Source organism: Ceratotherium simum, chromosome 17 (genome assembly GCF_057802395.1).
Source record: "Ceratotherium simum simum isolate JZ-2026a chromosome 17, ASM5780239v1, whole genome shotgun sequence".
In the NCBI taxonomy this organism is placed as follows: Eukaryota; Metazoa; Chordata; class Mammalia; order Perissodactyla; family Rhinocerotidae; genus Ceratotherium; species Ceratotherium simum.
The window spans coordinates 38,597,129-38,619,365 of NC_141916.1; the positions used below are offsets into that span (position 1 = coordinate 38,597,129).

The 22,237-nt window shown below is 36.5% G+C and overlaps 1 long non-coding RNA gene across 2 annotated transcripts in view; it reads right to left on the bottom strand.

The window, feature by feature from the left end:
• The window catches only part of LOC147914777 (uncharacterized), a 140,121-nt gene that overhangs the window by 85,332 nt on the left and 32,552 nt on the right, over positions 1 to 22,237 (bottom strand). The window contains exons 2-3 of one of the 2 annotated variants that reach the window (XR_015554893.1): positions 14,580 to 14,625; positions 4,129 to 4,240 (exon numbers count right to left, since the gene is read on the bottom strand). The exons of the other annotated variant lie outside the window; for it this stretch is intronic. This is a non-coding gene — a long non-coding RNA (uncharacterized LOC147914777). Of the gene's footprint in view, positions 1 to 4,128; positions 4,241 to 14,579; positions 14,626 to 22,237 lie in introns of those variants that run through there. 2 annotated transcript variants of the gene reach the window in all.

Genomic DNA, 22,237 nt, shown 5'->3' on the forward strand with positions numbered 1-22,237 from the left:
ACAAAATGAACCAAGAGCTCAAAATGCATAGTACTGGAATTGAAATTCCCACTGGAATTGAAATGATCACTGAGAGAAGAATCCCCAAAGTGAGCAGTATTGTAGCACCTGGACAACCTGCACTCTGACTTCTTGCAAACTTTTTGTGGAGTGGGCAGTGCCGAGCCCACAGGTGTATGGGGGGGCAACGGCTGCCAAAGGGAGAGTGAAGTATCATGGAAAGTTGTTACGTTACTTCATATGTTTCATTTTTGGTTACCTTCCAATCTAAATCATCAGTTTGCTAAAGATGGATAAAATGATATAATGCAATTAAAAGCTTAAAACTACTAAGGTTAAAGAGTCATCACACATTTTAATCAAAGCAGATGTGAAGTGGCCCTTTCTAAAGGTAAAAGATCCATGTATAAGCATCACTCTGCTATCCAACCAAGCCAACCTAAGCCTCCAATCCAAGAACGCTAAGTTCTTAAATATATTATGAAATATACTTAAGACATATATACACACATGTGTATGTATGTATATGTATCAAGCATGCTGGTGAGATTAACAATTCCTATACTATAAAATGGAGACAAAAAAGATGCTGCAGGAGAGGGAAGAAGGGAGGGAAAAGACTATATATTCTAGCTGAGATTCTAGTCTTCAACAATATCCCCACTCACCCCCCCATCTATGAACCTGAACTCCCAGTATTTACTCCTTTGTGTAGTCCCTTCCCTTGAATCTGGGCTGGCTCCATGACTCACTTTTGACTAATAGAATATGGCAGAAGTAAGCTTCTAATGCCAAGTCACAAGAAGTCTTATAGCTTTGGCTTGGGTTTCTCAAAACTCTCACCTTTGAGACGCTTCCTCTCAGAACCCAGCCATCAGGCCATGTGCAGAGCCCACAAGTAAGCGCCCAAGTCAACAGCCCCCACTGATCTCCCAGATGCCATCCAGCATCAACTGCCAGCCACCTGAATGAGCCAGCTCAGAAATGCCAGTCAAGTCTTGCTCCTAGATAACATCAACATCCAACATCCTATGGAGCAGAAGAACAGCTCAGCAGAGCCCAGTCAACACACAAAATTGTAGAAGATAATAAATTGGTTGTTGTTTAAGCCATTAAATTTTTAGAAATGGTTTACTTAGCAAGAATAAATAACGAAAATGATTTATCAATGTCTTCATATGGTGGCATACCAGTTATATATTACTGTGTAACAAATCACCCCAAAACTTAGTGATTTAAAACAGGGAATCATCAAACTTTTTCTTAAAGGGCCAGATAGTAAATATTTTAGTCTTTGTAGACCATAGAGTCTCTGTTCCAACTACTCAACTCTGCCATTGTAGTGTGCAAGAAGCCACAGTCTATACACAAACAAATGGCTATGGCTATGTTCCAATAAAACTTTACAAAAACTGGCAGCTGGCCCATAACCATAGTTTGTCAACCCCTCTTTTAAAAAATAAGCATGTATTATTGCTCATAATTCTATAGGTCAGAGGGGTGGTTCTGCTAATCTGAGCCAGGTTTAGCTGATCTCAGCTTGGCTTGTTCACGCACCTGTCATTAGCTGGCAGTTTAGTAGGGAGCTGGCTGGTCTATGATGGCCTCGCATACAGCTGGTGTTTTGCTGGCTGCCAGCTGGAGTTACAGGGGTGATTGGGCCACGTGTCTCTTATCATCCATCCGGCTAGCCTGGACTTGTTCACATAGTAGTGGAAGAGTTCCAAGAAAATAAGCAAAAGCACATAGGCCTTTTGCGGCCTAGACTCAGAATTGACACATTTTTACTTCTGCTCTATTTTATTGGCCCAAGTAAGTCACAGGGTCAATCCACATTCAAAGGATGGGAAAATAGACTCAACCCCTTGATGGAGGAGCTGAAAAGTCACAATGAAAATGGCACGGGTACAGGTAGGGGTGGACAATTGTGCCATCTTTGCAAATCATGAGACTGTGCATATGTGAATCTAAGAGCTGAGATTCTAAATGGGAGTTGTTCTGCTTCCTTTATTTTATAAAGAAAATGAAACTCAAGGAAAGAGATTAACCCATCCAAGTCATTCTTGCTAGACAGGACAGCCTGGAGTTATAAGAACAACTTACTAATTGTGTGTATAATAGGAGGTCATGGTTTTTCTGACCCCTTAGAATGTCCACAGAGGCCTTGAGGGATTACTAACACAAGTGTCAAAAGTTTCTCTACACACAATCCCAGTCAGGTGATCTCCACCTCAAAGTCTCTAATTCCAGTCAAGGCACACCTAGGATGGGAAATATTTGTTATCCACCAAGATCCCTTAAACTCCCCGTTATATCCCAAAAGTCCTTCTTTATTACACTCTTAGAATCGTAATTCCTCATTTAGCATATCTTCATCCCAAAATGTCTCCAAACATCTGCATCACTTGGTCACATGCCATGAATATGGAGTGGCCTGGTGATAATAGGTCCAGTGAGAACCACTCTTACTCAAACAGTTGAGCCAAGGCTTTGCTGTAAACATACTTAGAATGAGGTGGCTACAGGCTACAAATTACTCACCAGCTGCCACAGTTATAGGCAACATCCCTACGAGTCAATTCCTAATCCATAGGGACTTATGAGACTGTTCAAGCTAAAACCTTCCCTTCTACTCTCAATTGCTATGCTGTTGGAAAAACACTGGAATTATCTTTCCCACCCTGATTTAATGGTTTCTGGTAAGGATACAGCCCATGTTAAGTTCAACCTCCTATTCACAGTTTAATAGCTTATAAAAATAAAATTTTCTGCCTTGCTTTACTCTATGGACAGGACTGACTTAAGCCAGAGCGTACGAAGAAGAAGCAGGGTCCCTGACTCCAGGAACTTATATTACAATTTGTTCTGGAATCCTGACTATACTCAATTTGGCTGCATTTCATTAAGCTAATAAGTTGTTCTGATGTTTTGTTTATGTTTTCATGGCTCACAAAACTCTAAAATTCCTCTGTGGCTTGTTTGTAAATCAGCATTCTAGTATATTTGTCTCTATATCAAACATCTTTTATGTAACTCAAAACTTTTAAGAGTCAACCCTAAATCCACTATTAAGCAACAATCTCCTAAACATAATCTGAAACTAACTCTCACACCATGACAATAAACTGTGCTATGAGGCTCCAACATAAGTAATTTTCTGAACTTAGGCTCCACTAGTTCATCATTGCTCTGCTCACTTGTTCTTATGGCTTCAGTGGTTACACTATGGCATCACTGTGCGCCATCATTTCCCTCTACCCACGTACAAGTTGCCAAAACCTATAGATTCTACCTTCTTCACATCTCGGCAGTTGGTTTCTTCTTTTCACTCTCTTTGTCCCCACGTGCATGAACCTCTTACCTAGACAATCTTTGTGCTCCTGCACATGCCATTCCTTGTGATGAAGTGTCTTCTCTCACCATCTCTGCCCACTAAAGTTTCACTTACACTACAATAACACTTGATTTTCCCTCACCAAATCTGATCATTCTATTTATAAAAGCTGTATCTTTTTATGCTTTTATTATTAATGAAAATTATTGTCTGTTTTTTAGGACCATTATTTATTTATTTGTTGGTTGAGGCCCCCGTTCCCTATAGGAATCTAATTTGCCTCTAACTTAAAGTGTGCCTTTAGCATACCCGCCATAGACATTTAACTTTCTAAGGCAGATCTGCAAAGGGCCCCTCTGTAATGCCTACTCCTTTCTGTTGATATAGCAGCAGTTGTACCAAATCCAGCAATAAGCGTCTCATGGGAAAGTAGAACCCACATTTCCACAATCACGTAGGAAGTGTAAAGGCAAAATTGTTAATAGCCTCCCCAGGGTCCTAGCTCTTGGTCCGATGCCTTCCATGATTTCATCGTTGTTTAAGAGTAGTGAAATATCTCAATTCACGTTTTAAAGCATAAAATAAAAATAAGTGTGCTTTAGTCATCTTTTCCAAGACCTAGTTTTGTTATTAAGGCCTACAAGTTTCTTTCATGTTACACGACAGCAACAAAATTAGTTTCTAAGCTAAGTAGTATTAACATGAATCCTGTTATAATGTTTTTAGAGCAACTCTTTGCACAGAAACATTAAATAGTATATAAATATTATATATATATTGTTTTATACCTCTTTTATTCAGTGTAAGATTGGCCTCTTTCCTCTTTGAGCAACTGATTAACTTCTTTAGTAAAGATGTTTTCTTTTACCAGCCAAATTACCACACATTTCTTTGAGATACTGAAACCTGTATGTGTGCAAAGATGAGAGGAGGGAGAAATTCAGTGGTCTCATAGTAGTCTCAAAACAGATATATTATAATTAGGGTCATTAACTCCTAGATCTACAGCAGCAATATCTGAACAAAATTTGTGCACATACCTTTGGGTACATATTTGTGTGCTTAACTGATGCCTGTTTTTAAAAAATTTTTAGAATAGTGACTGAAATCAAGTTTACAGATCTGATCCCACATGAATTAATTAGTTTTGTTCCATTCCACAATTGCTTCCATTTATTGAGTACCTACTCTGGGCCAGTCATCATGACATACTTTCTACATTTATCTCAAAAACTACCAAATCTGGTCCCCTACCTACACTTCCTCTTTCTGTGAAAGGCACCACCCTCTGTCCAGTTGGCAAGCAAGAAACATTCTTGTCTCCTCTCTCCCAACCTTTACTTCAATTCATGCCAAGTTCCATGAATTTTACCATCTTAAATAATCTCCAAAATACTGAAAGAGCCTACAAACTAGTTTTCCTGCATTTACTCTTGGCCCCTCTTATCCACTTTCCACCTTGGTGCCTGTTCAAGTTTTTGCCTATTTTTAAGCAGAGTAGTTTGTCTTTTATTATTGAATTCTAGGAGTTCTTTGTATGTTCTGGATATACGTGTTTTTTCCAAAATGTACAGCCAGTTCTGGGCAAACAATAGGAAGTCAATATTCCTTGTTGAATAGATGAATGAATAAACACTTTGGAGCATAAATTACCCCAGTTTATGGCTAAAGAAACAGATTCTCAGACAGATTAAGTTACTTGAACAAGGTCACGTAACTAAATTGCAGAACTAGGTTTGGAAACCAGGTCTATCTGATTTCAAAGACAGCTCTTTCCACTGTGTTGTATTGATTCCCAATTCATTGTCACAAAAATATGCCCTTAAATTTGTTGAGCCGTCTTATAAATGTGTGTCTTTGTTAAATGCTGGATAGGGAAGGTGTGGGGGGGTGTTAAGGGAGTGTAAATGAATAGAGATATAGGTGCTATCAGGAATGGAAAAGTTATGCAAAGCTTATGCTCTATTGTGATTGGGTCAGTGATCCTATCTATCCATCTATCTACCGTCCATCCATCCATCCATCCATCCATAATCTATTTATATGAAAAGATAGCTTCTCTACTTATAGAGTGTGTGGTCCAAGGCGTATACTTTCTATCCTGATAAAGGAAGCTAATAATATTATTTTTTATATATATATATACATATATATATATATACATATATCATGAAGAGTTATTTTTTACGGTTCATTTTTTGGTAAAATTTGCCTTCAGAAAAATGCATAAATCTTAAGTGTTCAATAAGATGAGCTTGACAAATGAATGCAGCTGTATAACCCACACCACTGTCAAGATAAATAACATTTCCATCACCTAGAAAGTTCCTTTATGCCCCTACCACAGGGGTATCTCAGTCACCCCAGAGGCAATTATTTTTCTTGTTTTTTTTTTTCATCATAGCTTAGTTTTGCCTGTTCTAAAGCTTTGTATGAATGAAGTCATAGTATATACTCTTTTGTGTCTAGCTTCTTTCACTCAGCCTATGTCTTTGAGTTATCATATTGCTATATTTATAAGTCATTTATTCCTTTTTTATAGACAGAGTACTATTCCATTACATGGATATACCACAACATTTTTATCCATTCTCCTTTTGATTGACATTTGGGTGATTTCTGGCTTGGAGATGTTAGGAATAAAGCTGTTATGAATCATTTTGAACAAGTATTTTTGTGGACATATGCTTTTCATTTCTTTTGGCTTAATGCCTAGAAGTGGAATGCTGGGTCGTATTGTAGGGACATGTTTAACTTTATAAGAAATTGACAAAATTTCTTCCAAAGTGGTCGTACATTTTTCATGCCTACCAGCAATGCATGAGAATTCTAGTTGCTCCATATCCTAGTCAAGATTTGGCAATGACTGTGTTTTCCATTTTAACCATTCTAAGTGTGAGTAGTGGTATCTCATTGAGTTTTTGGTTGGCATTTCCTTGATAGTTAGAGATGCTGAATACTTTTTCATGGGCTTACTGGCTATTTTGTATATATTACTCCATGAAACATCTGAACAAATTTTTGCCCATTTTTAAATATGGTGGTTTATCTTGTTATTAGTGAGTTGTAGGGCTTCTTTATATGTTCTGGATATGGGCCTTTGTCAGGTGGATGTTTTATGATTATTTTTTGGCTTGCCTAATCTTTTTTATTAATGGAGAATTTTGGTGAACAGATTTTAATTTTAAGTCTAATTTTCAGTTTTTTTAATGATGATTGATCTATGTGTCTTATCTAAGAAATCTTTGCTCATTACCAGGTCTGAAAAATATTATTTTAGGTGGAGAGATGAATAGGTGGAGCACAGAGGATTTTTAAGGTAGTGAAAATTGTCTGTATACCATAATGATGGATACTTGTCATTATACATTTGTCCAAACACATAAAATGTACAACACCAACCATGAACCATAATGCAAACCGTGGACTTTGGGTGATTATGATGTGTCAACGTTAGGTTCATCAATTGTAACAAATGTACCACTCTGGTGGGCAATGTTGATAATGGGGTATGCATGTGTGGGGGTAGGGGGTATATGGGAAATCTCTGCCCCTTCCCCTCAGTTTTACTGTGAACCTAAAACTGCTCTGAAAAATAAAGTATTAATTAAAAAAACAAAAAATAGCAATGTCCATTGATAAAGCTACCTTATCCTTCAGTGACAAAAAAACATTAAAAGTTCACTGTCAAAAAAATATATATTCTTCTATGTTTTCTTCCAGAAGCTTTAAAATTTTACCTTTAACATTCTATGAGGCATCTTGAATTAACTTATGTGTATCATGAACTAGGAATTAAAATTACTTTTCTCTATATATTTTTCAGTTTTTTATTGGTTTAAATAACTTTTCATTCCCACTTTATTTCTTTGGCACCTTTGTCAAAAATGAGTTTGGTCTCTAGCTAGACTCTCTCTGAATATATTTTAATATCCTTGTGCCAGTGCCACACTCTCTGGATTAATGTAGCTTTACAGTAATTCTTTAAGTCAAGTAGTCTAAGTTCTCCAAATTTACTGGTTTTTTACAAGATTGTTTTGACTTTTCTGGGATATTTCAATTTCCATATACATATTTTAGAATCATCTTGTCAATTTTTTTTTTGGTATGGAAGATCAGCCCTGAGCTAACATCCCTTGCCAATCTTCCTCTTTTTCGCTGAGAAAGATTAGCCCTAAGCTAACATGCGTGCCCATCTTCCTCTATCTTATATATGGGATGCTGCCATGGCATGGCTTGATGAGCAGTGTGTATGTCCACGCCAGGGATTCAAACCTGCGAACCCTGGGCCACTGAAGGGAAGTGCGCAAACTTAACCACTACACCACTGGGCCAGCCCCAATCTTGTCAATTTTTATTAAAAGGTCTACTGATATTGTGTTGATTATATAGATTAATTTGGGGAGAATGGACAACTTAACAGTATTAAGCATTCCATGAACACTTAGTTAATGAACATGGTATAAATTTAGGTTTTCTTTAATTTATTTTAGGAATTTTAGTGGATTTTACTGTAGACGTCTTGCACATTTTTTTGTTTAACTTACTCCTATGTAATAGTGTTTTCAACAGTGTAGTAAATGGAAAATTTTTTAAATTTAAAATTTGCGTGTTCTTATTGTTTGCTGTTAGTATTTAAGAAATACAATTGAATTTTGAATATTGAGCTTGTGTTTTGCAGTCTTGAGAAATTTACTTGCTATTTCTAGTAATTGCTTTGTAAAGTCTTCAGGACTTCCTATGAAGACAATTATGTCTTCTATAAAGAAGGGTAATTTTACTTCTTCCTTTCCAATATTTATGATATTAGTTCTTTCTCTTGCCTTATAGGTCTAGCTATGACTTCCAGTACATTGCTGAATAGAAATGATCAAAGCAAAAATAATTGCATTGTTATTTATCTGAGGTGAAAAGCACCCAGTCTTTCACGATTAAATATTAAATATATAGATTATACATAGATGTCCTTTTTCAGGTTGAGGAAGTTCTCTTCTATTACTAGTTTACTGGACATTTTATCACAAATAGATATTTAATTTTGTCAAATACTTTTTCAATAAAAACTGAAATGGTTATATAATTTGTCATTTATTCTGTTAATATAGTGAACCACATTCATTGCTTTTCCAATCTTAAACCTTGCATTGCTGGAATAAACCCCACTTGGTCTTGATGTAATATCATCTTTATACATTGCTTGATTCTACTTGCTATATTCAACAAGAATTTTTACATTTATGTTCTTGAATAGTGTTGGTCTGTGATTTTCCTTTCTGATGACATCTTTGTCAAGTTCTGTTAAGAAGATTATGCTGACCTCATCAAATAAAAAGTTTATGTAACATTGGTATTATTTCTTCCTTAAATGTTTGATAGAACTCATCAGTGAAACTATCTGCCCATTTCACCTACATTGTCAAATTGGTTGGCATGATTGTTCCTAATATTCTTGTATTTTCTTATAATACCTTTAGCATATGTAGCGAGAGCCCCTCCTTCATTATTGGTATTGGTAATTTGTGGATTTTTTTCTCTGTTTTCTTGATCTGTCTTTCTACATGTTTATCAAGCTTTTCAAGAAACCAAATTTGGCTCTTCAATTGATTTCTGCTCTTATGTTATCATATTTTGCTCATTTTTTTTTCTTCCTAAGGTAGAAACCTAAGTCACTGCTTTTAAAACACCATTATTTTCCAATATAAGCATTTAAAGCTATAAATATCTCTTTATATTGCTTTAGTTCTATACCACAAATTTTGATATGTTGTGTTTTCATGATCATTCAGTTTTTAATATTTTCTAATTGCTCTTGTGATTTCTTCTTTGACCTAGGGGTTGTTTAGTAGTGTGTCGTTTAATTTCCAAGTATTTGAGACTTTTCTTGATATCTAAATATTATTGATGTCTAATTCGATTCTGTTGTGTCTCAGAGATTTCAGTCTGTCGGAATGTACTGAGACTTGTTTTATGGCCCATTACATTATTTATCCTGTTAAATGATTTGTTGTGCACTAGAAAGGAATGTGATTCTATTGTTGTTGGGTTTGGTATTATATAAATGTCAATTAGGTTAGGTGATTGATAGTGTTGTTCAGATTTTCTTTATCCTTACTATTTTTTTGTCTACTTGCATTATCAATTGTTTAGAATAGCATGTTGAAATTTTCCGCTATATTTGTGAATTTGTCTATTTCTCTGTTTAGTTCTATACATTCATGCATCACAGGTTGCACACTCTGTTACTAGGAACATACACATTTATGATTGCTGTATCTCCCTGATGAATCGAAATTGATCATTTAATCATTATAAAATATCTGCCATGTCATTAAAGTTCTATTCTTTTTTTTCAGTCTTTTCTCTCTGTTGTTCATATTACATAATTTATAGCTCTCTACTTTCAAATTCACTGTCCTTTTCTGCCATTTTGAATGTGCTATTAGGACCACCCATTGATTTTTATTATTTCAAATATTATATTTTCAAATAAAATTTTCTTTTGATTACTTTTAATAGTTTCCAATTCTCTGCTGAGACTTTCCTTCTGTTCATTCATTATCAGCATATTTTCTCTTTAGTCCTTAAGCATATTTATAATTGTCACTTTAAAGTTCTTATTTGCTAATTCAAACATCTAGGTCATCTTGGTTTATTTATAATGATTGATGTTTCTTTTGACTATGGGCCATTATTTCATGTTTCTTTGCATGTCTTGTAACTGTTTTACCACTGTAGATGATATGCAGCAGGGAGTCTGGAGTGCATGATCTTCCTTTAAGGGATGTTGTATTTCTTCTGGCAGGCAATTAAATTACTGGTAGGTATATTTAAGCCTGTTATGCTTGATTTTATTTTTTGATAAGGTGGTTCTATTTCAGTTTTACGCTTAGTCCTGGTGCATGCTCCATGTTGTATGGTACAGAGTCTCAACTGAATACCTAAGTCTCTTAGTGAGGTCTGTCTATTCTGATGGGGCTGAAACTCCATCTCCCATTAGCGCATTAGGAAATCTCTGCTAGGCCTCTTGGTATGTTGTCTTGAGCATGTACTTCTCAAAGATTTTTCAAGAACATGCAGTAAACCCCCACACAAACTTTTAGGCACCACCCCCTATGAAGATTTTCTTCTTAGGTACCCTGCCCAGTGAATTCCAGGGACTGGAACAGCCTGGAACTCCAGTATGGTCCTCAGCAAAGTGAGACTGTTATTCTACTTAAGTTCCACATGCCTGGTCAATGGCAGGAAAGTGGCTGTAGGAAAAAGTATGACCATTCACAAGCATTCATGGGTCTCACCTCATGTGTTTTCCTTCTCTCAAGAATCATGTTCTTGAACTACTTGTTATTCAATTCCTAAAAATATTTGCCATATTTATTTTGCCTAACGTTATCATTTTTTGGTAGGTGGACAAGTTCAGTACCAGTTACTCTGTTAAGACTAGAAGTGGAAGATGTCAAGGCATAATCCTTTAAAATATATACAATTAACTCTTTGTTATACACAATTCTGTTAGCTGCACGTTTCCATTAATCAGTGCTTCAGCAAATATATAGTAAACTGATAACTGTAATTACAGATGGTATGATAAGGCATTTGTTGTTAACCTAATAAAAGTAGACTTCAATCCACACAAATGCAAAATTCAAAAATTGGAGAAAAAAATATATTTTATATATATTATATATATATATATATATATATATATATATATATATATATATATATATATGTATTTCCCAAAGTAGATATTCATGGCAGGAAGGAAGGATTGGACGACTTGGCCCAGGCAGCAACTCTATTCTCATATATAGTAAAACCAAGAGTGAATTCTAGGACATAGCTCAGTATATTCTGTACAGATATATGAACGCTGTCCTGGAATATGTGAGCTTAAAGTTAACCAGAGGAATAATAAACAACCCTCCAAACAAGGAAAGTGTGCCTCCTTTTGTGTAGTTTAATTGAGGACAGGGCTTTTGAGAGAGTCAGACAACTTTACATGTTTTCTCCATGAAAAGAGAAAGGACAAAGTGTCGAATAACAAAATATTTTCCCAGAGGTATAGTGAAAGTTAGACACTCATGATATTTGGCTATAAGTAGACATTAAGGGTCCAAATACAGGAAAAAGATAAAGCAAAGGGAAATAAAATAAAAACAGAATGCCAATAGTTTTTCAAGTCAGAAACATATCCTAAGAATAGAGTAAATGATAATTACAAAGAAAAAATTCTAAGTTTCAAGTAGTAATATGGGATAACTATTTGAACATCACAGAGGAATGAAAAGTAGGAGGAAGAGGAGGAGGAAAAGGAAGAAAAAGAGGAAGAAGAAGAAGAAGCAGGAGGAAGAGGAGGGCTTCACTATCTCTAGTTTCTATATAATGACTACCATTGTAAGCTCTTTTCATGTATTCACTTATTTAATCCTCACCATGACCCTACAAATTAGGCTTTGGCAAAGAGGCTAGCTGATCACCAGAGAATCCTGCGTTACTTCCTTAGAGGAGAGTTGTTGCTGGGAAGCAGCTGTCCAGTCAGGACTACGTTTCCCTGCTCCCTTATATATAAGAATGGGGTGTGTAACTAGTCCTCACCAATAAAGTGTGAATGGAAGTGATAGGTGTCATCTACAGGCTGAAACTGTTATGCATCAGTTCTTCCTTCTTCACAGTCTCTTTCCCCTTCCTCTGAAATCTTGGAAGCCACATGTGAAGATGATAAATCCACAATATGGAAGTAACCTGGGTCCTTGAACCACTTTAGAGGCAATCTACCCAACCAGGAACACCGACACTAGATAAGTAATAAATTTCATGTTGTTAAACCATTGAGAATTTGGGATTTTTAAGTTACAGCCACTGGCATTATCTTAACAATAATGGTAATAAGGTAAGAGATCAAATATGTGATCTTCATTTTATGGGCAAGGAAACTGAGACACAGGGAGAAAATATTGCTATTAGCAGAAGAAAAATAATTTCTATTTCAGGGGCTGGCCCGTTGGCGTAGCAGTTGAGTGCGCGCGCTTCGCTGCTGGCGGCTGGGGTTCGGATCCCGGGCAAGCCCCAACACACCGCTTGTCAGACCATGCTGTGGCGGTGGCCCACATAAAGTGGAGGAAGATCGGCAGGGATGTTAGCCCAGGGCCAGTCTTCCTCAGCAAAAAGAGCAGGATTGGCATGGATGTTAGCTCAGGGCTGATCTTCCTCACAAACACACAAAAAATAATAATAATAATAATTTCTATTTCACTTAATTACTGCATTAATTACAATTTTCATAAACAGATGATTGTAGTCAAGAGAAATAATGACCTCTACCCATTGACTCGACTTTTGAATCAATATAGAAGTTAATAAATTATATTGTCCTCTATAAATTGATAACAAACATGTTTCATTAGAACAATAACAACAAAAAGGATTGATTGATATGATTGTTGGATCAGCAACCATGGCTATTATTTTAGAATTAACACTGAAAGTTTCTTGTGTTATTTGTGAGATCAGATGTGTGGGTTGGAATGACTCAGGTTGAGACAGAAAGGCTGAGCTGGAGGCAGAAGAGGAGCCTAACTGATGAGCTTAGGCCAAACGAGTCCAAACAAACAAAACTCGGGCACTGGCTTTGAGACCATCGATATAATTTTGTCCCAGAGCCAAAAACTGTGATTGGAACCTCTGCATAAATATTCCTCTATTCTAGACGTTTTGATACTGTTTCTTTTTATATGTTAAATATTAAACATACAAAACAGAGAGAGAATGCTTTAGTGAAGAATAAATCAGCCACGGACAAGTTCTCGTTTTACACTGAAATGCAGCTTTCTCATTGCAAGACAAATATTTCATTTACAAAGGTTAAATAGGTTAATACTTAAAAGAAAGACTTCCACTGAAAAAAGAATCTAATCCAAACTATTCTCTGGCACTGTGTCTATTGTGCTTTCATTTGATTATCTGTTGGATCCATTTTCATGCACTTTAATTCTTTGCCATCCTGTATTGTATAATTCTCCCAAAGCATATTTTTACACATCTAAAAACTCCTCTAGCTCAACGATTCTGCCTTCCACAGTATCTATTTTACTTTCATTTATTCCTATCTTAAAATAGATCAATGTTTGTAGATGTGTTCTTATTGAATGATTGTGCCACTAGAATTTATTAGGGGCATGGTCATTTATGAACCAAGTCTTATCCCATTTTTCCTTGTGTATATCCACCATCTTTTAAGCCAATGGCTGGATAGAAATCTCTGTCAAGTTTCAAGTGTTTCTCTGGTCTTTGCTATTCCTTAGTATTTTTCAACTCTTTTGGTATTAACACGGCTGTAAGTTCCCATTTCTTACCAAAACGGCTCTAAGCTCAACTTAATTTTTTTGAGGCATACAAATAATTACATACTTTTGGGGAAAAGACTAAAAGCTGTTAAAGGACATACAACAGAAGAAGAACACAGGTAGGTAATATTCAAGTAATTATCAACTGCCATTTCTAAGAGTACCACAAGAAAAAAGACCTTCGATGCCTTGAGACTTGAAGGAAATATCGAATCTGGACTGGTAAAAGGTAAATATTTCAGAAGAGAAGAAAATTATATTTTATAAGTTCATTCAATAAATAAGTTTCTGAGTCCTTAGGTGTCAAGATCTGTTCTAAGACCTAGGGAATGAGATTGTGCCTTGCAAAATATGCCCAATCAAAGGAGCACAAGTGGGCACCTTTTCTAATTCTTACTAAGGCTTCTTAATGCCAGAAGAGGCCTTGATTAAAGCAGATATGGCCCTGCCCTCAAGTAGCTTGGAGTCGAGGAGACAGACATAAACAAATAGTAAGTAAAACAACGTACAGTTACAAATTGTGACAAATGCTGTGAAGGAAATAAGTAAGGTGTTAACAGAGAGAATGACAGGGACAAAGTGAACATTTCTTAATCAAGATTCCTTGTCATCTCTCTGATAAAGCGATATTTGGGCTGAGACCCAGTGGATGAAATGGAGTCCGGTTATATGGAAATAGAGGCTTGTGGTGGGCAGTCCAAGCAGAGAGAACAGCCTGCACAAAGGTCCTCAAACTGCAAAAAACTCAAAAAAAAAAAAAACAAAGTCCTGAAAGAAGATCAGAGTGACTTCAGTTTCTATTGGATTAGTCGAAAAATGGCACTGAAAATGTGGTTTTGGCTGAGCCATATGTAAAGTATTTACACTCTTCCATTTTAACACCAGCTCTTCCAACTTCTTACCTTCTGTTAATTCCTTGACAACAGGTCCCTCCTTACTTGGAAGCATCTGGAAGTAAGACATTTTGTGAGTCAGGGCACAAGTCCACAAATTCTATCTTATCCCAGAATGCAAAGCCTACTACTCCCTCCTGGAACAATGCAAACTCAAGCATAGCGGGGCCTCTGGTTTGACAGCCTAACCTTGAATACCTTGCAGGCTCACAAAGTCTGGGCTGACCTGTAGGTCCAACATTAGGGGTCTAACTTGGATGAGAGATTGAGGTACTTGAAATAACCTTCCCTGCTAATGGCAGAGAGAGTTGAGGAGTACAAGTTTGGTCGTAGAGGTCATAAGGGAAGGGCAATATTGAAGTATGGCAAATCAGATTCTATTAACATTATCCTCTAGTCTGTTTTCATTGGACACTGTGCCTGGGAGAGGCCTGGGTGGGGAAGTGGTTAAAATAAAAGAGCTGGAGCACGAAATCCACTTAAGATATGAATGAAATTCACAGAAAGGGTAAAGGCCCCCATCTCCTTCTTTGCCACTGAAGGTCATGAGAGCACAAAACAGTGGGTGGTATAGCATCATAGACACTTGGATTGGAGGTGGCTACAGGTGAGTGAAAAGGACAGGTGATTAATAAGCGTCTATAACGTGCGAGGCACGTTCCAGGCTCTGGGGGCAAAACAGACACAGACCCTGCCCTCACAAAGCAGAAGAGAGCCACTGGTCAATAATTACGCCAACACATAAATATAAACTATGATAAGGTCTAGGAAAGAGCTACATAAGGTGCCAGACAGTCCTATTAGTTGTGTGGCCTTGTGCATGTTACTTAATTTCTATGAACCACAATTTCCGTATCCATTTTGTTGTTCTGTTGTAGTGATTGAATAAGATAATGTATGGAAACCACCTGACGTGCACTTCGTCTGTGGTAGGGTCAGTCAATGGTACCTCTTAATAACATTTGGGGAGTATATGAGAAGTCTGCAATTAATCAGGTTGTGGCTGATCTAGAGAAATGTTCTTTGGATCACTGTTACCATGATCCTATTTTGACTCCCAGCTGTTTTTGCCTGGGGAAATACAGATTGCACAGATATTGAGGGGTTTAGTAACTGTCACAAATTTCCTTTATACACCTCCATTTTTCCCCTACCACGGAGCACTGGGACATGGGTGCAGACTCAGATCTGTGAACAACTCTAGGTATTTTAGTTTCTCAAGGTAACAAACTAAAATTTGATAATGACTCTGGTTGTGTTTCTAGTCTCCAACAAATGGCCCCTTAGCAAATCGCACACTCACTTCCTGAAAGTGTTTGGAGTTACAAAACTAAGCTTACTGGAACAAGGCATTTAAAAACATATTTAAACTGAATATTAAACAGTTATAGCATAGGGTTTTACCACATGCACTCAACGGGAAATTGTCAACACTTTTTAGTCTGTCTTGTGGGAACTCCTCCAGCATCAAACTAGGGCTATCACTTTTCATTAAACAAATGAAATAAGCTCTATACCTTTATAAATGTGCATCATACTTTAAACAGATATAGCTGCACTGACCTAGCTTTAAGCTTATCTTTAAAATATAAATCACAAAAGTAGGATGTGAGTATAATATATTAATCACAACATGTTGAAAGAACACCTCTAGTTTCCAGAAACCAAATCAAAGACTAAATTCACAAATATTTCCACAAGACAATCTTCTGTGAGAATCAAGCTGGCTAACTAGCTAGTTTAGAAGAGGGGGGTGGCCTTAGCCATGTGAGCATTACCACAAAATGCCTAGTACAGTGCCTGGCATATAGTAGATGATCTTTTCATGGTGCTCCATTATTTCTGATGCTCTGATCATGGATCCAAATGTCTACACTGATTTTACATATGTAGATAGCTTTGTTGAAGTATCTATCTTTATATCCCTGAATTTTCCAGATAACTAAACCATTCTCTTTGAAATTGATTTTTTTTTGAAGGAAGCATTTTGGAAATGTAGAAGCATATCCTGTTTTTCTTAAATGTAGTAGCTTGAACATTATTTGGACCTTTCTTCATGAATCAGGGTCATTTTTATGAACATCATCATCATCCTGAACTGTGCAGCCCTTCTTGGGAACCATTGATTTTTCTCATCTGTGCTCTACCCAAGAATTCTGGAAATCTCTTCTTAATGCAAAATGCTTATCTCTTAATGAACCAGTCTATTTTTATACATAAAAGTGCTTGTTCATTTTTCATATTTTTCACTCATAAGACTATATCTATGCCTATTCACATACAAAGTATGGCTAGAAAGAAAAAAATTGAGCCCATGATGAACCTATGGCTGAGATAAGGTACCATATCACCAAATTGCTGTCTACAACATTAGGGGAAAAAACGCCTCTCCTATTATTGGGTATAAGGAACAATATCTTCCTTCTTCCCACTTCTATTTGGTCATCAATAATCTTATTCATTTACTAATTTCCAATGTTAGACCACTTAGGAATGTTCATTAAAAAGATAACTTATCCAGTTCTTATAAAGTCCTTGAAGGCCAGGTACCATATTTGAGCCAATAAATAAATAAAACACTGCAGCTGGCAAGTACCAAACTTATCAACCCACAGAATTATTTTACCAACTCCCCAGCCCCTCAGGCTACACAGTCAATTCTTTTTCTAGTGACGTAAAAGAAAGAAAGACAGAAAAAGAGAGAAAACAACCAAAAACACAACAAATTAAAGATTCTGCCCCACAACAAATTGGCCTCAAGCATCCAAGTGGATAGTTTGCGAAACTACCCACGATTTTGTATTTGTCTCTGTTTTCTATTTATATTGTTAATAAATGTCCCTGCAAAACTTGTGCAGGCTTTTTTCTACTTCAGAAGTCTTTGGTTACCAGGGCATCTACACAAAACACAAGAGAGTTTTTAGTTTTCACTCATGTTGAGTGGCAGCAGAACTTTTTGTAAAAGCTACACTTTGCAGAGCAATAGCAGAAAATAATTACTAGGTCAAGTAGACCCTTTATCCTTAGTAGCCATCTATCCGAAGTCCCACTGAAAGATCTAAAAATCTTTAACTTTTCTTCTAAAAAGTTCCGTTGGATGCAAACCTCCTTAAAGCACACTATGAAAGGTCAGTTCTAGAAGGCCTTCCAGTGACAAAGGGAACGAGGCAAATTACGACTCCTAAGCTTATATTTCTCTGTTAGATATTATCTCATATCCATACATAAAGTCTGATTTATACAAATTGGCTCTCTTTCTGAGGATTTGCTTCTATTTTAAATACAGCTTTTCAGTCAAACTTCACTTTCGTGGAAACACATTTTTGATAGCCAGGGCCGAACATAAAATTCCATTATTTAAGTGGCAAAGAGTTGGTAAGTCAAGTCCACGAGGCCTGTGGCAGTAACTTACTCTGTTTGTGGTTTCTACTTTGTTAGACTCTGTGGAGCCATGAATCTATCTTGTCCTTAAAAAACTGAAAGAGGGGGCTTTTAAAATGAATGTAATGCTAAATTTATGTGCCCCGGGAGCAGCGTATCAAGGCCTTTGGACTGATTAGACCCAGATGTCGGTAACAATGTTAGTGTTATGGACCAACTGCAGGTGTGGGAATAGATCCCCTTCCCTGGGACCCTCAGCAATCAGACCAGTGGTTTCTTCTGGCTCTCAGTTTGGAGTTTCCAATTAACACTACAATGGTATTGTTGTTCTCCAGTATTAGATCATATGTCATGTAAATGAAGTTGAATATACAGTTAAACTTGACAAGGTGATTTAGGCCAAGGATACATGTGTTCAGTATTATAACTTGATTGAGGTTAAATAATAATAATAAAAAAGCCCTGACATGCTATAAAGTTTTTATTATTTGGCTTATCAGTAGATTTTCACATTATGCTTTCATAAAACAGAATGTCATTTATAGTAGGGCGAGATGCTTATGAAAAGGGAGACACGAACATACTTACAAATGACTGAAATGATTAATTCCAGATTGGATGCTTTTATATAGTCACTATGGCAATTGGAAGTTTTCTGTGTGCTTTTTTATTTGCTTCCTTCCATTTTCGAAAATTCTGTCTTAGTTCTTTATCTCCTCCTTTAACATGAGTGATCAGTGCCCACATAATCACTCCCATTGGTGAGAGCAGCAGTAGTGTTTGGGCTGAAATTGTTCTGAAATATTACTTGACTTAAAGCAATGAATCCCGCACAACAATGACCAGGACCATATTCCACCCTCCTATGGGTATCATGTTGCTTAGAAGAGAAGCCCAGCTCACTAAAACTTATTCCGATAGCTGTCATCTCTTTGAGTTAGAGTGTAAGCTTCTCAGGGCAGGAACCTCATGTGCATGTGTTTATAGGCACCACAGATACTGATCATCCCATGAATAAATATCAATAAAAACAACCTCGCAGGTCCATTTCGTACTTCACACTTGTAGAGCATTTATAACTCGCGTTAATGTTGATGGACCATGCACAGTACAGAACTTTTGCATTTTACTTATGCCTCCGTTCGTTGCAGCCATCTCTTAGAGACCAGACCATGTTGTAAGTCAGCTCAGTAAAATGTGCTTTGGTGTGCCAGCATGTAGGGAAAGCTTTATGCCTCACGAATATGTGCATTATAAATGTAAAGAAAGACAAGACTCATTTTTTTCTGAGAGAATTAATAAGCTCATGGACTAAATTCTTCACAACCCAATACTATCACAACTCAGATGTAACTTTTTCAATGAATGATAAATCCCTCAGAAAATGAAGTTAGCTCCGAGAGTCCCATCTTCTCTGTTAAAATCAGGAAGGGCTGATGGTATTCCACTTTCTTTTCATTACAGTCCATTTATGTGTGTGTGTAGTATTTCCTCTTTAAATTTAGGAATTATTCACTATGGCTAGAAACATTGATTCCTGGTATAATTACAAATACTTTGGTAAGTTACTAGTGAGTCTCAATTTACCTACCTGCAAAAATAAACATAATGTGAGATGGAATGAATGAGCTAATAATCTCTGAGGGACAAGTCAAGTGTTCTTTATGGATGAAGTGTTTCAAGGCACTACATGTGGTTTGGTATACTCATTCATTCAGGCATTTATTCAGCAAATGTGGAGCATCTGTAATGAGCAAAGCATGGTGTAGGGCACTTGGATATAAAGATGAATAATGCACAGTCCTTTCCTCAAGAGAAGACAGACACATAAACCTAAGTGCCACAAAACAATTCGATAAATGCAATGATAGAGATACACAGAGTATCATGGAAAATAAGAAGAAAATAAGCAAAATTAAGAAGTGGAATTAAACACTTGTGAGTGTATAATTTTTAAGGCTGCCCTATTTGTTCTTAATACAAAGGAGACAGTAAGCAATGATATTTACATTGTGGCAAAATATGATTTGAGTAATGCTGTCTGATACTGTCAGGGCCACTGTCAGCACTAATTAAAATGAGTGAAAATGTATGACATGAAAAGTGAAGATGTTAGGCCACTGACATAAAATAAATTCTTATTCCTTACTCTTCCAGGATATCCTAGGTATATTTACCATTAATTTTCTAACTTAATTTTTATCTAGGTATGACTCCTTATCTAGCTTTTCCTAAGGCCCTATCATCAAATCTTTATAATCTATGGAACACTACATAACTGTCCCCATGTGCAATGATAAAATGCAGCCCATTGATTTTTCTGCCAAGTAGGTAGAAGAGTTATGAATACAGTTATTCTATACTGTATGACCCCCACATTACAGTAATGTACTCTTTCCCCCCTCCAATGGTGTCCGAAAGCTTGAAGAAAATGAGAAGTAATGATGTTAGTGACGAAATTACCATTGGAAAAATAATTCATTGTGTCACTTAAATTTCCAGGGCAGTTTCTGGAAGCCAACACATTTACTATAGTGGAAAGTGGAAGCATAGCAAGAAAACATTTTTGTTACAAAGAAACCAAAGGGTAAATTGGTTTAGGATAGTCACTACTATTTTCAAATCACTTTCAAAACAAACAGTAGGCAATTACTTTCTCTCTGAGAAAGACTACAATGAAACTAAGGAATTACTTGTAGCTTGGGTTTAGCAACATTGCACACAAATTATTCCAATAACAGTTGTGCCCCTGTAAGGGGAAGTATTATTCATTCTTTACTGACAAATGAGAAAACTGAGGACCAAATGGCAATGTAACATCTATTGTCATATGCGTCTTAAATTGACCAAGAAAGCAATCATATTGCATAATTCAACTTTAATTCCCTGTTGCAAACACCTAGTGAGCCTACTCAGTGTAAGCCATTGTGTTAGGAATGGAGTAGGACACAAAGGTGAATAAAACCTTGTCTGCTTTAAGGAGCTCACAAAGAAGTTATTCTGGACTTCTGCATATTAACAAGACTGGGGGACTCTAACAAGATGTACAACAAGGAAACATTTTTTTCCTTAGGCTCTCTGTTCTTCATAATAGTAATCTCTACCAATTGCTATACCTAAGGACTACCCATGTATTACCTGTACTGCCTCCAGGACTTTTCCAGAAGGTAGAAACTCTTCAGTCCGTGTATGAATGGTTCAACCTTGAGCTGGTGCTGCCCACCTGTTGTTAGAGGAGGACTCTTGTCCATAACCACAGAACACCAAGTGCTTGTTTTAGCAAAGCATATTAGCAATTTGACTCTTTATTATCATGAACAGAAATTTTAGGTCCATGAGAGAAGCCAAATACAAAGTCTTTTTGCCCTATTTGGAGTAAAAAGAGACAAACCATTCTGTAATCTATACATATCAAGAAGAGCAAGAAAACAAGCACTATTTCTTTAAAGGGATTTGCAGATGTTATTTATTTTTCCCCAGAATAGATATGGAAAGGGCAGTGACAATAGCACAATCACACTCTATTATTAGTGCCATCTGCTCCTATAAGAAGGAAAAATCACTACAATGTTGTATCGAGTCTTAGGCACCATTGGAAGTTTTCTTGAGGCTCTCTCAAGAGTAAAAAAATTTATTCTTAAAACTAAGCCATTAATCCATTCTTCTGTTTTCTGATAAGGGTGTCATATTTCATAACGTTGTTGAAAAAATTCTGTATGCTCTACATTTCCCTGCTTAGAAAGCGGTAGGTGAGGAAAGGAAGAAGATTGAACTGTCAGAGTTAGTGGTCTTTTGTCTCAATATGTGGAGGATAAAGTGGATGGACCATCCACTGACAAGTAGAACACATTTGTATAGCTTTGGATATGCAAAAACGGGACTTAAATAAAATAAAAATATGGGGCTGAGAGTAATTTAGAAATAAGTAGATTGAGCACAGAAACACTGGGTTTCTGCCAAAGATGATCTACAAAGAGTTCATTCTGGCATCCATAGATCATGAGAAGGAACTTTCCAGCTCTTTCATATTTAGATTCAGAGAAGCACAATATGGTTTGCACAGACTTGGAAAGAATCCAACATTAAGGTTATTGATGTAGTGTGCAGATCTTTGAGAACTTCTTGTATGTACATCTATATATGTGTATGTATCTTAAATTATAAAGATAAAGAAATTTTCTAGGAACATATATGTACAAAAAATGTAAACAGTGGGCCCCCTGGAAGTAAAAATAAGAAATTGTGTTGGAGGGAGTAAAATATTTACTTAAAAAAAAATCCTTCTG